The sequence below is a fragment of the Otolemur garnettii genome, unplaced genomic scaffold, assembly GCF_000181295.1.
Source record: "Otolemur garnettii isolate 467f Iridium unplaced genomic scaffold, OtoGar3 scaffold00008, whole genome shotgun sequence".
In the NCBI taxonomy this organism is placed as follows: domain Eukaryota; kingdom Metazoa; phylum Chordata; class Mammalia; order Primates; family Galagidae; genus Otolemur; species Otolemur garnettii.
In genome coordinates, this window is record NW_003852403.1 from 24166752 (window position 1) to 24181825 (window position 15074).

Sequence of the window (15074 nt, forward strand, 5' to 3'; positions counted from 1 at the left end):
TCATTTTACTCTGCTTATGATTCCTCTTGCCATGTAACATTTTATTTTTACTAGTTTAATTTATCTCACTGTTTTTAGATTTTGGATCATAGTTAGGAAAGTTTTTTCTGTTTCTTGGTTATAGAGGAATTCACTGAGATCATCTTCTAATATTTTTACAGTTTCATTTTTTATATTTAAATTTCTGACTCGCTTGGAGTTTTTCTTGTGTATGGCATGAGGCAGGGGAGTCCGACATTTTTGCTTTTCTGTGCACATTGGAAAAGTAAGTTGTCTTGGACCACACATTAAATACGCAAATACTAAGGGCAGCTGATTAGCAAAAGAAAAGGTCTGTGCACATGTTTCATAATATCCAGCACCACAGATAAGCCAAGAGTCCTCAGATAATCTGAATGCAGCCAAGCCAGGCTGGAGACCCCCTGGAAGAATAGGCCTACTTTTATACTCTTACTATATAGTTGTTGAAATGCCACCTCTTTGCAGTGAGAACATATCTTTATCAAATACTAAATTTGCATTTATAATTAGAGGTAATTCTGGATTTTATATTTTGCTTGGTCTGCCTATTAGTGTTTCAATCCCAGACTGTTTTAATATTGAAGACTTTGTTTTATTATCTGTTATTACAGCTGGCCACTTCTATCCCATCTTCTTTTGCAGGCTTTCCCTGGCTAATATGTTTATTCTTCCAAAGAAAATTTAGCACTGGCTTGTCTAACTCCAGGAAAAAAAATTGTGTTAAATTGGGATTGCTATAAATTGATAAAGACATGTTTATCTGTTTCCAGTTCAAGTCTACGTTTCTGTCTTTTAAGTATATTTGATATATTTCTTATTTAAGTTTTAGACATCTTAAATTTGTGAACATTTTTAATTCATAACATCTCATGAAAATTAAGTAGGAAAATGGAAGATGATTGCTTTATGAGTTCCATATTGTAATTATAGCATTAATATTATCTATAGATCTTTTGTATTTAGTTTCTTTTTTTTTCTTTTTCTTTCTCTTTTTTTGTTTTGATAGTTTCACTTTGTCACCCTTGGTAGAGTGCTGTGGCATCACAGCTCACAGCAACCTCAAAATCTTGGGCTCCAGTGATCCTCTTGCCTGAGACTCCTGAGTAGCTGGGAATATAGGTGACCACCACAATGCCCAGGTGTTTCTTTAGAGATGGTGTGTCTCTCTTGCTCCAGATGGTTTCAAACTCCTGAGCTCAGGTAATCCACTAGTCTTGGAGTCGGTCTTATATTTAGTTTCTTAATTTTAATTTATTTTTTAATGCACATACATTTAGAAAGTAAAAAGGTTTTGTGAAGGCAAAAAATGGAAACCTAATAAACATATGTATATGGGGCGGGGGAAACTCTATGAAAATTTCCCCCAAAGTCTGACTAGGAGGAGCTGATGTAAGAAAGGGAGATAATGGTATGGAAACCTAGGTGGTGGATGATGTCAACATTTGAGTACGATATTTATATGAGTGATATTTATATCTCCTAAAAGGTCAGTGATCTTTATATCCTCTAAAAGAATTCTGAAAAATCATTTTGCCTGTTTGCATAGTTTTAGTTGATATCTAATATTTTTACCTTAAATTTAAATTGTATATGATGATTTCCTATTTATGAAAAAGAAATTTACATTTACATTTCCTTTTAAATGTTTCCAATGGTACTCTTTATGTTAAAGATTGTTATTTTAAAACAATCCTCTTGGCTCAGTGCCTATAGAAGAGTGGTTACAGTGCCAGCCACATATACCAAAGGTGGCGAGTTTGAACCTGGCCCAAGCCAGCTAACCAACTGCAACAGAAAAATAGCCAGGCATTGTGGTGGACACCTGTAGTCCCAGCAACTCGGGAGGCTGAGGCAAGAGAATTGCGTAAGCCCAATAGTTGGAGGTTGCTGTGAGCTGTGACACCATAGCACTCTAGAGACTCTGTCTCACACACGCAAAAAAAAACTTATAAAATTGTTTTCAATGTATCCAGTGATATTTAAATAACATAATTTAAGACTTTTGGTCATCGTTTAAAAGAAATCAGCAAGATTTTCTTTTCTTCTTAAATGTGTATTTCCTTCCCCTTTCTATAAGGAATTACATCTTAAGTAAATACACTATTATATACATTGTTTTAAAAAATTGATCGGTGTATTATACTCCTGGGCAATAAAATGTATATAAATTTAAAATATTTAAAATTTTTTTGTGACCATACCGCTTAATGGTATGGTCACATACCATTCGAGCAGATTAAGTTCTCATTGTAGTTATTAGCACAAAATCTATCCAAGCAGCATAAATATATTAAAAGATTTCCTAGTTATGTTTTTAAAAAGTAACTTTTTTTGAGATAGATTTTTTAAAGAGATAGGTGAGACTTGTTTGTCTTATTTGAATATTATTACCAGAATAAAATGGGGTTCAGCAATAATTCTATTTTTTATAGCTGTAATCATGAGAATCCTGGTTCCCATAAATAATATATTATAATAAAAAGTTTTGTTATAACAGTGCCATTCAGTTTTTTTTTACCTGCTTCCATACCAGAAGCCACAGATCACTTAACAATGTTATCAAAAATCACTTTTAACAGTCAGCTGACACCTGGATTATGCCCTCCTTCTCCTCTGTTCAAAGCAGAGAATTAGAAATTACCTGAACTGCAAAAGAATTGGTTAATCCCACGTTAGTTCTGAATTCTTTCTGATTGTACTTTATGAAACTGACCACAGTATCTTTTGTATTCTGAGACTAAGCTTCCCTTTTTTGGTAAATCGGGCAGGAAGGAATTAGAAGAGAATGTGTGAAACTCTTCACATTGTTAGATCAATTTTGGGAAAGTGTAGAAATGGAAACTGAGACCTTAGCAGGTGTAGAAAAATACCATGTTTAGGTTTGTCATCTTGAACCTTGTGAGTTACACATTGCCACCGTTTGAAGACCCTCCTTTGAGGCAGGTGGTGAGAAAAGGGGTAACACCTTGGGCTGTCTTGTTCTCCTCTAACAAAAAGATGCCAACAGCTGGAGGTCAGCAGAGGCAGGGCTGCTGTGCTCAGTAAAACTTGGGCCAGTACTGCTTATGCAGGGGCACTGCTGAAGGTGTGTATGATGTCTTCACAGGAAGGTTTTATACAGGATGATACATGGTCAGGAAAAATAAAACACTGGGTCTTAATTCCATTGAATAATGCTTACCTGGATCTTTAATAATGCGGTTCACATTAGGTCAGCCTACTTGATGGCTTGAAGTTAGCTGGTTGTAAGTAGAGCCGAGGCTATCTATTAATACCCTAACTTATTGAAGAGATAAGAATGAACTCTTTTGCTGGTGGAAATGAATTTGTTGTGCATGTTCATGGTGTGCATGCACATGTTTTGGCAGAAAATGTTTAAGAACCACTGCCTTTTAAATATTTAAAAAACGTCAGCTTTTTTTTTTAAATATTTAAAAATGAAAGGGGAGGACAGATGTAGGTTTAGGGTTGGAGATTAAAATGCAGGTATTGTATTTGGTACTGCTGTGTTAGAAAAGCAATGTTTAGCCATGCCAGAGATGTAATTGACATTTTATATTGAAAGGTCAAGGAGCCTGACCTATATTTTGTCTGGGAAGAAAGGTCATTTTGCTTTACCTTTTGTGAGCAGCAGGGTCACTCCTCTAAAGGGCAAAATGTTCTTTAAGAATTTTCTTTTGATCTGCTGGTAGTTTAAGTAAGTTAAAAGTGGCAAGCATTTAGTGGATGTTTCCTGGGTGCCTGATACATTTCTGAGTGCTTTATGTTGGTCCTTTTATTTAATCTGTGGAATGACCTTGATGGAGTTCATACTGGTTTTACTCTTTCTGTCTTTTATAGATTATAGGTAGGACAATTGAGGTATGACATGATTAAGTAATTTGCCCAAAGTCACACACTTGAGTGGTAGAATCAAGGATTCAACACAGGCGATTCAAGTCTTAAGTCTTTCTTCTTAAACTACAGTTTCTGCCATTCCCTAGATTGTAATGTAAATATTCATAAACTATTGAAAAGGGATGGATTGGGACTATATAGATAGTCATGTGTGGCTTAACAATGAAGATTTGTTCTGAGAAATGTGTCACTAGATGAACATCACAGAATGGACTCACATGAACCTACGTGAGATAGCCTATTACGTACCTAGAGTACATGGTATGAGCTATTGCTCCTGGGCTCCAAACCTGTACAGCAATGTTTTCAACCTCTGTCATCTCACGGCACACTTGAAATTATAGTCAAACTTCCATAGCACACTTAAATTATGTTGATTTTAAAAAAAGTAAAAATAAAGAATATGCTTACTGTGCTTTGAACTTCTTTTGAAAATAATGATCTTTAAAAATTTTCGTGGCATATCTAAGATGCTCTCATGGCACACCAACAATGAACACACATGATAAGTCTCTCCTTGGGTACCTGCGGTTGAGTTTTTCGAGAATATGTAACTAGGAGTAAGTAGAATTGCTGGATCTCAGGGTACACACATCTTTAACTTTATAGCATATTGACAGATTTCTTTCCAAAGTATTGGTATTAGTTAAGTTTATCACCTCCTAACTCCTATTCCAGATGGTCCAAATATTTCTAAAATACATTTTTTCGTATTCTTTTACCATTTAAAATCATAAGGTTTCTAAATATTTTTTTCCCAGTTTTTGGCCGGGGCCAGGTTTGAACCCACCACCTCTGGTATATGGGGCCAGTGCCCTACTCCTTTGAGCCTCAGGAGCCACCCAGGTTTCTAAATTTTTGTCAATTTTTGGTTGTGAAATGAATCTCACTCACTATGGCTTTATTTGGTATATTTTCATGATTTCGAATAAAGTTGAAATACTTTATTTTGTTCTGTTTTGTTTCTTTTTTCTTTTCTTTTCTTTTTTTTTTTTTTTTTTTGAGACAGTGTGTCATTCTATTGCCTGGGCTAGAGTGCAGTGATGTCATCATGGCTTACTGCAAAATCTCAAAGAACTGGGTGTAAGCAATCCTCCTGCCTCAGCCTCCCAATTAACTGGGACTCTGGAGTCAGACAATGAAGTTTGTGAACTCCTTCCAGAAAGTGCTACATATCTCACTACTGAATGTCATCATGATCACCTTTCAAGAACTCCTGCTGGGAAGCTATGCACTGATGCCAACACCTAGTCCACCCTTCAAAGCACTTTTCTAGGACAAGTTTGCAAACTAAATTGTCAGTCTTTGTATGACAACAGCTCTGCTAGCCATTCCAATAAAAGAGTTCCAGAATTGCCTTGAAGCATGGACTAGGCACTAGTGTCGGTGCATAGCTTCCCAAGGGGAATATATCGAAGGTGACTGTAGTGACATTCAGCAATGAAGTATGTAGCACTTTGTCTAAGATGAGTTCACAGACTTCATTGTCTGAGCTTGTACAGGTGCATGCCGCCATGCCCTGCTATTGTCTATTTTTTATGGAGACAGGGTCTTGCTATTGCACAGACTGATCTCAGACTCCTGGCTTCAAGTAGTCCTCCTGCCTTGGGCATTCAGAGTGCCAGGATTACGGCTATGACCCACTGTGTCACTGCACTCTAGGCTGGGTGACAAAGCGAGCCACTGTTAAAAAAAAAAATAATTCCCTTTATGAGTTGTGCTTTTTTGGTCTGGCTTGGTAGATTCCTTTTTGCTTGAAATTCACAAATATATTCTCCTTTACTTCTAAAAATATTCCAGTTTTTCTTTTGATGCTTTAATCCTTCATTAGAAATTGATATTTATGGAATGAGGTTGGGATTCCATTACATATGTATAATCTTTTTCTATTAGGTGTTCCTTTTTTGTTTTCTTTATTTTAGTTTTTACTGGGGTCACATACCAAGTTTCTGTCTGTATGTATTTGGGTATGTCTCGGGGGGTTTATTTGATTCTACTGGCCTGTTTATCCCTGTTTCAGTACCCCATTGTCTTAATCATTATGGTCTATAAACACCTTGATATCTAATCATGTACCCATACATATTTATCCAAAATTATCTTAGCTATTCTTAGCTAAAGATTTTTTATATCAGTTGGTTAATTTGCATAAAAATTCCATTTTTATATCAATTGGAAACACTTTGAATTTGTAGGTTAATTTTGGGGAGGACTGATTCATGAGAAGATTTTTATTAAGAATGTTTTTCTCTATTTTATAGCTAGGATTGCTCTATAATTTTGTTCTGTATTTTTTGTTCTGTTTCCCTGTTGCTTCCCATTTTCGTATGTTTGGAGCAGATGCAGTTAATTGGTGAGTGTGACATCTTCCTCTGTTCGTTCTTTATAATTCTCCTGCACAGAGCTCTCTGGCTTTCCCAGTTCCAACTGCCACTTTCTGTAAATGAATCCTCAGCCTCTCTTGAGAGTTTGCCTAGTCCTGCTTTTAATTTCCCAGGTCGTCATTCTAGGTACTTATTTTCCGTTCCCATTTTCAATATCGAACAACATCGTCCTTTCTAAAATATTATTATGGTCAATGCTTTTTAGATTAGCTGAAGTTTTGCCCATCTTCTCTTCATTAGTGTGGGTCATTTTCATGTAATGAACAAATTGTAGATCTTTAGTAAAGGCTAATTATTCAAGTAGACTTTAAAGCCTCATAGACTAATGCTTTTTATCCAGGGAGATGAAAGCATTTTGACATCAAACATTGTTGGCCATTTTGTCTTTATGTGGGGTTTTGAAAGGGGGTTGGGTTATTATGCATTATAAGCAGATTAGATGGTCTGCCTGAAAAGCACCCATCTCTGAATTTCTGCGTTAAAGAAAAGTACAAACAATATGCTTAAGACTATGATTTGCATGTCCATTCCTCAAAGTGGTAGATCTTCCTTTGTGTTCTTTTTAAGGCAGCTGTGGCCTCTCTAATGGAACAGCTGCATTTCTCCATAAGGGCTTTGAACAGTCTTGCCAAGAAAAATCTAAATGATTTGAAACACTCTCAGTCCAGAATGTTAACAAGCATTTTCTCATAATTGAGGAAGGGACATTAGAAACTGTGCCCACATCCTTTAACGTGAGCCTTTTTGTTCTGGCCATACTGTGTCCAAGAGAATTATAGTATAATAATGAGGATGAGTATTAACCAACATTAAGGATTAGCATATGTCAAACTGCTTTTCCTTCCCTTCCAAGAGAGTCATTATTAGTTTTCTCTTTAATACATTTCTTGCTTCATTCATGACTGCACATTTATTTTAACCCTTTATAACGACTTGGTATATAGTTCTGATGGTTGGCATCCACTCAACAAAAACAGAAACAAAAATTAAGGCCACGTTGCTTGAAAGTATTCCTAGAGAATGATATTTCCGTGATTTATAAAGAGTAAGTTTACCTGACATAATTCAGCCCGCCTGCTTGCCTTCTTAATTAAAAGAAATGCCTCGATGGGATTGTCGTGTATGAACAGGAGTGTTGACATGAGAATTCAAGACCTGGTGTGTAGTTCTGGCTTGGCCGTTTGTATTCTCTGGGGCTCAATGTTAGTTGGGAAAATGAGACTGATGCTTATGGTAACTAAATGAAGAAATGAGTGTAAAGCTTCGAAAAATATAAAGGGAGAGCCACCAGGTGGGCTTTGCCCTTTATGAATTCAAAACAGACTTTTCATAGCTTTCTGGCTTTTGAGGAGGAGATTAAAAAAAGAGGAAAACTCTTAAGTTTCTAAAATGAAACCCCATTTGTGAAACATCTTGGGGATGAGATTCAGAATCATGTTTTTAGTTCAGCTTCCCTTTAGGGGATAAGGACAGAGCACTATACTGTGTCACTTGATGAGGGTGATATGGTGCAATCAGCCCCCCCCCCCCATTAAGTGTCAAATTTGATACCATTAATATGACTCCTCTTTCTACTCTATCCCTGCCAGAAATTCTTGTGTTTGGTCAAAGTTGACAGCTGTCCCCAGATACTGCTGGATAGTTTCAGCACTTATTGAGCATTTTCTAAGACCCAGAAATTCTCAGTTGTCATTTATATCAATAATCTTAACAAACACATATAGAGATTACCATTTAACCAATGTAAAGAATGAGGCTCAGAGAGGTTGTTTCTTATTTTAAATTGACGGTGGTTAAGTGGCAAAATCAGGATTAGAGCCTGGGATATCTGATTTGGAGTTGCATGTGTCTTCCATTGGAAAACATCCAGAATCCGGCTTTGTGACCTTGACCTTACATAAGTTATTTAATCTTTCTAAGGCTCTGTTTTCTCATTTTGAACATGGGAATGATAATGGTTATCTGTTAGGGGCATTTTCTAGGTCCCTGTCCTCTTCTCTCCCCTTCCTTCCCTTTTCTGCCATCCTTGTTACTGAGGTCATAGTAGATGTCTGTTTGCTCTGCTCTGAAGACACAATAGTAAACAAGACGGTCCTTGTCCCTGCCTTCATGGAATTTAGAGTACAGTGGGAATACCTGTAATATGGTGATATAGGCAGTGAGGGTAGACACATAGAATCCTGTTATGTGGGCACAGAAGGGGCACCCAAAACTGGTGGGGCTGGGCAGGAAGGGAAGGCTTGCTGGAACTCTAAGCTGAGAAAGGAGGATGATTAGGATTTAGTCAGGTGAGGAGAAGAGTATTTCCAGGAAGAGAAAACAGTGCTTGCAAAATCTAGTAGGTGTAAGAGATCATGGTGTTTTCCAGGAGCTAAAAGTTGTCCAACCTATGCACATGTGGAAGGTGGTAAGAATTGACATGGGCATGTTAGCAAAGGCACCTCATGAAGGGCCTTGCCAGTCATATTAATGGTTTTGGACTTGGGCCTGAAGGCAGTGGGAAGCTACTGAAGGAACTTAAGAAATGTAGCCTCATGATTAGATTCCTACTCAGTTTATTATCTGAAAAATAGATAGGAGGAGATAAAAAATCTAATCTATGCCAGTTTGGAAATGAGATGATGATAGCCTAAATAAGAGTAGACTAGGAGAAATGGGGAAGATGGGGAGAAGCAAACATCTTCAGGAGATACTTAGTAGAAATGGCAGGCTCAGAAAGTTGGGGAGAAACAGAACATGATGTCCAGGTTCTGGCTTGTTCAACTGTTGAGTGGGCATTGGGGCCTTTCCCTGAGTTGGGGAATGCCAGGTGAGGAGGAGAAATATTACAATTTATTCCCCAGATAAACAACTTTGTGTGCCAGCCACTATTCTAAGTACCCTACATCTATTACATTGTTGAATTCTCATACTGGCCTCATGAGGTAGGTACTGCTGTTTGCGTCGATTGTATAGATGAGGAAACCGAGGTAGGTTAACCTACTGTAGAACACATGTCCAGGAAGGGGCAGAACCCCCACCATTAGGCTTTTCACCACTGCTCCCTGCTGAGTCTTGCCAATGGGGAAAAATAATTTCAATGTTGGTCATGCTGAGTTTGAGGCACCATCAAGGCATCTAAATGGAGTCACCCAGTAGTTTGGAGTTTAAAAGGAAATGTAGGCCAGAAACAGAGATTTGGGAAACATATCCCTGTACACGGTAACAGAACTGTGTAAGGCAGAAGAGTTGGAGAGGAGGAGAAGGCCTCTTGGGAACACTTGTATTTGTAGCCTTTCCCAAGAGACTGAGGTTAGGAACAACTGAGAAGGTTGGAATAAAACCGGGCAAGTGTGGCCTCGATACTCAGTGACATCTGCTCCAGTCTCCCTCTGCCTCATGTGACTCAGAGGCCCGGCTAGGCCTGCACCCACTGCATGGCATTGTCCCTGGTCCTCAATTCCACCCTCTTCTGCCATCATTTTCTAATCCTTAGGCCCCAAGTATACATTACTGGGTTATTTCATGTCCCACACTGGATTCTTTGCCTGCCCTGTCCATACATGATGTCTGGTATTTTGTCATACATGCATTGTGTGCAACTTAATCAGATTGTTGCCCACTCGGTCATATAATCCAAAGACCACACTTGAACTGTGCGTGGGGCTGAGGACCTTGCAGTGTCCCCACCCCGGGCGTGCTGCTCATCAGCTGTCTCGTCTCTCTTGTCCTCAATTCCCTTCACTCTGTGATCTCCACCCTTGCTTTTCAGTTTAACCTGTTTTCTGAGACCAGCCACTGAACCCTTTCCAACCCAATCCTAGACTCCTCCCATTTAACCTACTTCCATGCCCAAGTCCCAACGTTGGATTAAACACATGGTTGGCTTTTTTCTTTATTTTCTTTTCTGGACTGCCAGAATATTCTTTTTTTTTTTTTTTGCAATTCTTGGCTGGGGCTGGGTTTGAACCCAACACCTCCGGCATATGGGGCCAGCACCCTACTCCTTTGAACCACAGGCACTGCCCCACCAGAACATTCTTGCAAAAAAAAAAAAAAAAAATCAACAAAACTGTATTGATTCAACTTCAATTAATCAATTTATGTTTCTGAAACTTGAAAACCTAAGTCATCTCTTTAATCTTTTCTTCATATTCAATGATCTATAAATGAGTACAGTAACTTATCAATGTCAAATAAAGCAGAAGAAAATGTTTACCTGTAGTCTGTTATTGTCAATGATAGCTTTTGTGGACTTTATTTGTGCATAATATTTGATGTATATGCTAGTGAATAAATACTTTGAGGCACTTTATAAATATTTTCTTAATTCTAAGGAAAAGAAAGCCCCATTCAGTATGTAGGCTAGATAATAAGCCTTGTATTTTGCTTATAAACATATACTTTTATTTTGACTTATGGTTTTGTGGGTTTGAAATTTCCAAACCCTCTTATTTTTATTCTCTTGACCTAATGTTTTGAAATCTTGCACACTAATTGTTTTCTTAATCGTTTTTTTCCATTTTCTTTCTTTTGTGAAAGCCAGTTTAACAGTCAGCATGAGATATCCTCTTTTACTAAGCTATTTTCACAAAAGCCTTATCAATTTATATTCTTCTTGGTTTGTGCAACCTTAAAAAACATTGCTATATAATTTAGGGTTTTGAAATATTCAAACCATTTCTTAGTGCTTTTATCATTGCCTTCCTTTATGTACATGGAGAATAAGAAAATGATTCTAAAGTTATGTTGCCTTTTTTTTTTTTTTTTTAAGCCTGTGTTTGACATCGTTTGTTCTCCATCTGTGAGGGTGAAACCAGCAGCTCACAGATAACACCCTCATTTCCATTTCTTCACTAAGTTAGTGTGGCAAAGTTCTGTCTGCAAGTAGGGCGGTCTCAGCGGTTTGGGGCAGTGAGGATGGAATTTAGGCTTCTCTGACAAAGGACCAGTAAAAGTCAGGCAGAGTTTGGCATTCAAAAAGAGTGTCATGTAAGGAAAAGCTAGTAGTATGTGTCTTTTTTTTTTCTTTTTTCTTTTTTTGTATTCAAAAAAGAATGAGTTTGGGATTCAATCTTTTGGTGAGGTTCTAAAAAAACAGCTCGGAATTTGAGACATTCCGGAAACCAAACTTAATGCTTCACCGAAAAAGCTGATGCTTTTGTCATTCATAATTAATTTTAATCTTACACAAACATTTCCAAATCTAAGGCATTCAGATATTCTAAATATGCTTTGAGAACTAGAGCGGTAAGGTGGCAGGGTTGTAAGCAGCTTATTGGAGTAGAAAAACTAAATGGCACACTTAAGATCAGTTTTATAAGAGAAATTGTTATCACAGTCTCCAAACCAAAGATTTCTTCTTGGTAAATTTTAAACACTTAAGTGACGTAATGTATTACAAGGCTAATATCTCTGGAGAGTAACGTGTACTGCTTTAAATCTAGAAAAAAGTGGCATGTTTTTGCCACGGTACAGCTATAAAGACACGCAGTTCTTTTTCTTACCTTCTCCACGTGACTGCTTCTCTGCGAGTGTGGCTCATTAAATTGGGATCAGCCAGTTCTTTGAGGAAATGAGATGGTTCGAACGCTGCTGCTGCTGCTTCCATCGAATTTGTTCAGGAATATTGCTGATGCGTTTTCTCCGAGTGATAACTTCACCTTTACATTCGAGGGCACCTGGTCTTGCCCATTCTCTGCCCTGGGAACTGTTCTCAGCCACTAGCAAACATGATAGCAACATCACGACCCCCAGATACTTAAAAAAGACTTAAAAAAGCTAACACACGATAATTGTACATATTTATGAGGTCTGTGTGATATTTTGAGACCCGCATACAATGCATCATGATCACACAGTGTATTTAGGACTCACTTCAAACATTCATCATTTCTTTGTGTTGGAACATTTCAAGCTGCCTTTCAGCTATTTTGAAATATACAATAAATCATTAACTATAGTCACCCTACTGTGCTAAAGAACACTAGAATTTATTCTTTCTACCTGACTGTATGTTTCAGCCCGTTAACCAACCTCTCTTCGTCCACTCGCCCTCTCCACAAGATACTTTTGAATGGGCAAGAAATCACTGTGTTTATATGCTCTTTATTCAGACTTGTGTGTCTTTAGTTCTTAAAATTTTTTGCCCCCTGTAGTTATCTCTTTTCTAACCTGACACCAATGACATGATCATTAATGATCCTAACTGATTGCCATGAGTACATTTTAACCTGAGGTTTAGAACTTATGTTAATGTTTTACCATTAATGAGTATTATTGTAGAAACAGAAATGGATTCTTCTACGAATATGGTAAAGTGGTATGTGTCATGAAAAAACTTACTGAAAGTGCATGTAAAGGAGTTTAATTTATAATTGGTATAAACTCATAGTGATTAAAAGAAAATGTGGAATAAAGCTTGTATGTGACAGTGAAGGCCTACGCATGTGAATCCGTACAGCCCTTTAAGTCAGTTTCTCTCAGTTATTCGGAAAAAGCAAAACATTTGTAAACTAAAAGAATTATCTGCCTTTGGTTTAGTAGGATAAGTAATTGAAATTTTCTTTTAAAAATTATAAAAGCAACACTTTTGCTTTATTATATTTTTACTTATTGACAATTTTATCTTAAAATTAACTCTTGGGCAGCACCTCTGGCTCAGAAGAGTAGGGTACCGGCCCCATATGCTGGAAGTGGCAGGTTCAAACCCAACCCCAGCCAAAAAAAATAAATAAGTAACTCTTGTGTTAGGAAGTAGTCCTAATTTTTTATTTTTTTGAAACAGAGTCATAGTCCATAGTCTCTTTTTTTTTTTCAGCTTTTGGCCAGGGCTGGGTTTGAACCCACCATCTCTAGCATATGGGGCCGGCGCCCTACTCTTTTGAGCCACAGGCGCCGCCTCAGAGTCCTATTCTGTTGCCCAGGTTAGAGTGTTGTGGCCTCAGCCTAGCTCACAGCAATCTCAAACTCCTGGGTTTAAGGAATCCTCCTGCCTCAGCCTCCTATGTGGCTAGGACTATTGGTGCCTGTCTCAATGCCTGGCTAATTTTTCTATTTTTAGTAGAGATAGGGTCTCTCTCTTGCTCAAGGTGGTCTCAAACTCCTGGGCTCAAGATATCCTCCTTCCTTGGCTAGGCTACGAAGTGCTAGGATTATAGATGTGAGCCACCCAGCTGAGGTAGTTATAAGCTTTAAAATATCCAGTGTATGAATAGATGTAGAAAAAAATATTTTTGTTTTTGAGGTGAACCTGTGTATAGGTAGAGAAATGGTGCAATTTAACTTTTAAGTTACTATTTCAAATGTGGAGTCTGTCATTTTTTTCTCCAAATTATCTTGACGGTTTAATATTTTTGTTGGCTGTTCTCCTGATTATTGCCCCAAATACGTAGAGAAATATGACAGCTAATTGACCTTGGCATATCTTTATGACTTCATACTGTCTTTTGGGACTAGAGTTCCATTTGAAATCTGGAGAAAGCTATCAACCCCCTCTTGAGAAAAATGGGTGAATTTTTTTTTTTTTTTTTTTTTTGAGACAGATTCTCACTACATCACCCTCAGTAGAGTGCTATGGCGTCACAGCTCACAGCAACCTGAAACTCATTGGGCTTAAGCCATTCTCCTGCCTCAGCCTCCTGAGTAACTGGGACTATAGGCATCCACCACAATGCCCAGCTATTTTTTAGTTGGAGTTGTCATTTTTGTTTAGCAGGCCCAGGCCAGTCTTGAACCTGCCATCCTCAGTGTATGTGGCTGGCACCCTACTCACTGAGCTCTGGATGCCAAACCAAAAATGCATGTATTTATGAACAAAATTTAGTATATGATTCCAGGTATTTTATGAATTCTGGTTTAAGAACCTCTGTCCTATATGTAGACACTATTCCTGTCTAATTTTAGATATTGAGTACCTAAATTTGATAGGCTATGTTTTTCCACTGGGACTTCTCATTTCTACAGGACTACTTTGTATTCATTTGAAAAATATTTATTGATCATTAATTTTGTGTGTGTTACAGAATTTAGGTGTTGAGGTAAAGCCAGAAATTCTCCGAGAAACACAAATCTGTGGGGTCTGCTACACATTAAAGAAGGATTGCATGGACTGGAATGGTATTGGATGTTCTTGGGTATATTGGGTTAAATTGGGCTTAAGACTGGGAAGATGGGCAGAAGAAATTATGCTAGTTTGGCTGAACCACTTAGTGATAACTTCAAATCCTTACATCCTTGTATCTTGGGATGGAGATACTTAGATCCTTTAAGGGTGGAGACTCAGATTAGAGGAATGTTTTTCAAACTTGAATAATGAGGATGCCTTTTAAAAGAAAAAATTATTGTAGCTTATCTGTGTTGATTTAAATTATTTTTATTTCATGTTCCGTAAATATGTAAAAGCATAAAACTTGACCTGAATGCTTTATGCTCAGACCTCTTGGGCAACTACAAAATCCAAAACTGATTTTAAAATTCCATGCGAACAAAACAATGATAATGATATGTTATTGCAGATAAATTGCCACTTGCAATGCAGATGTGGTATTGGCCATTATGGCGTGAGTTGTTTTTAGTTCACCATGCCCATGGTAGCAGGGCTATTGTATTGTTTATGCTTTTGATCTTTTTATTTTTATTTTGTAAGAGACAGAGTCTTGGTTTGAGTACAGTGGCATAATCATAAGCTCACTGTAGATTTGAACTCCTGGACTCAAGGTATCCTCCTGCCTCAGCATCCCAAGTAGCTGGAACTACAGGTGCATGCTACTATTACTAGCCAATTTAAAAAAA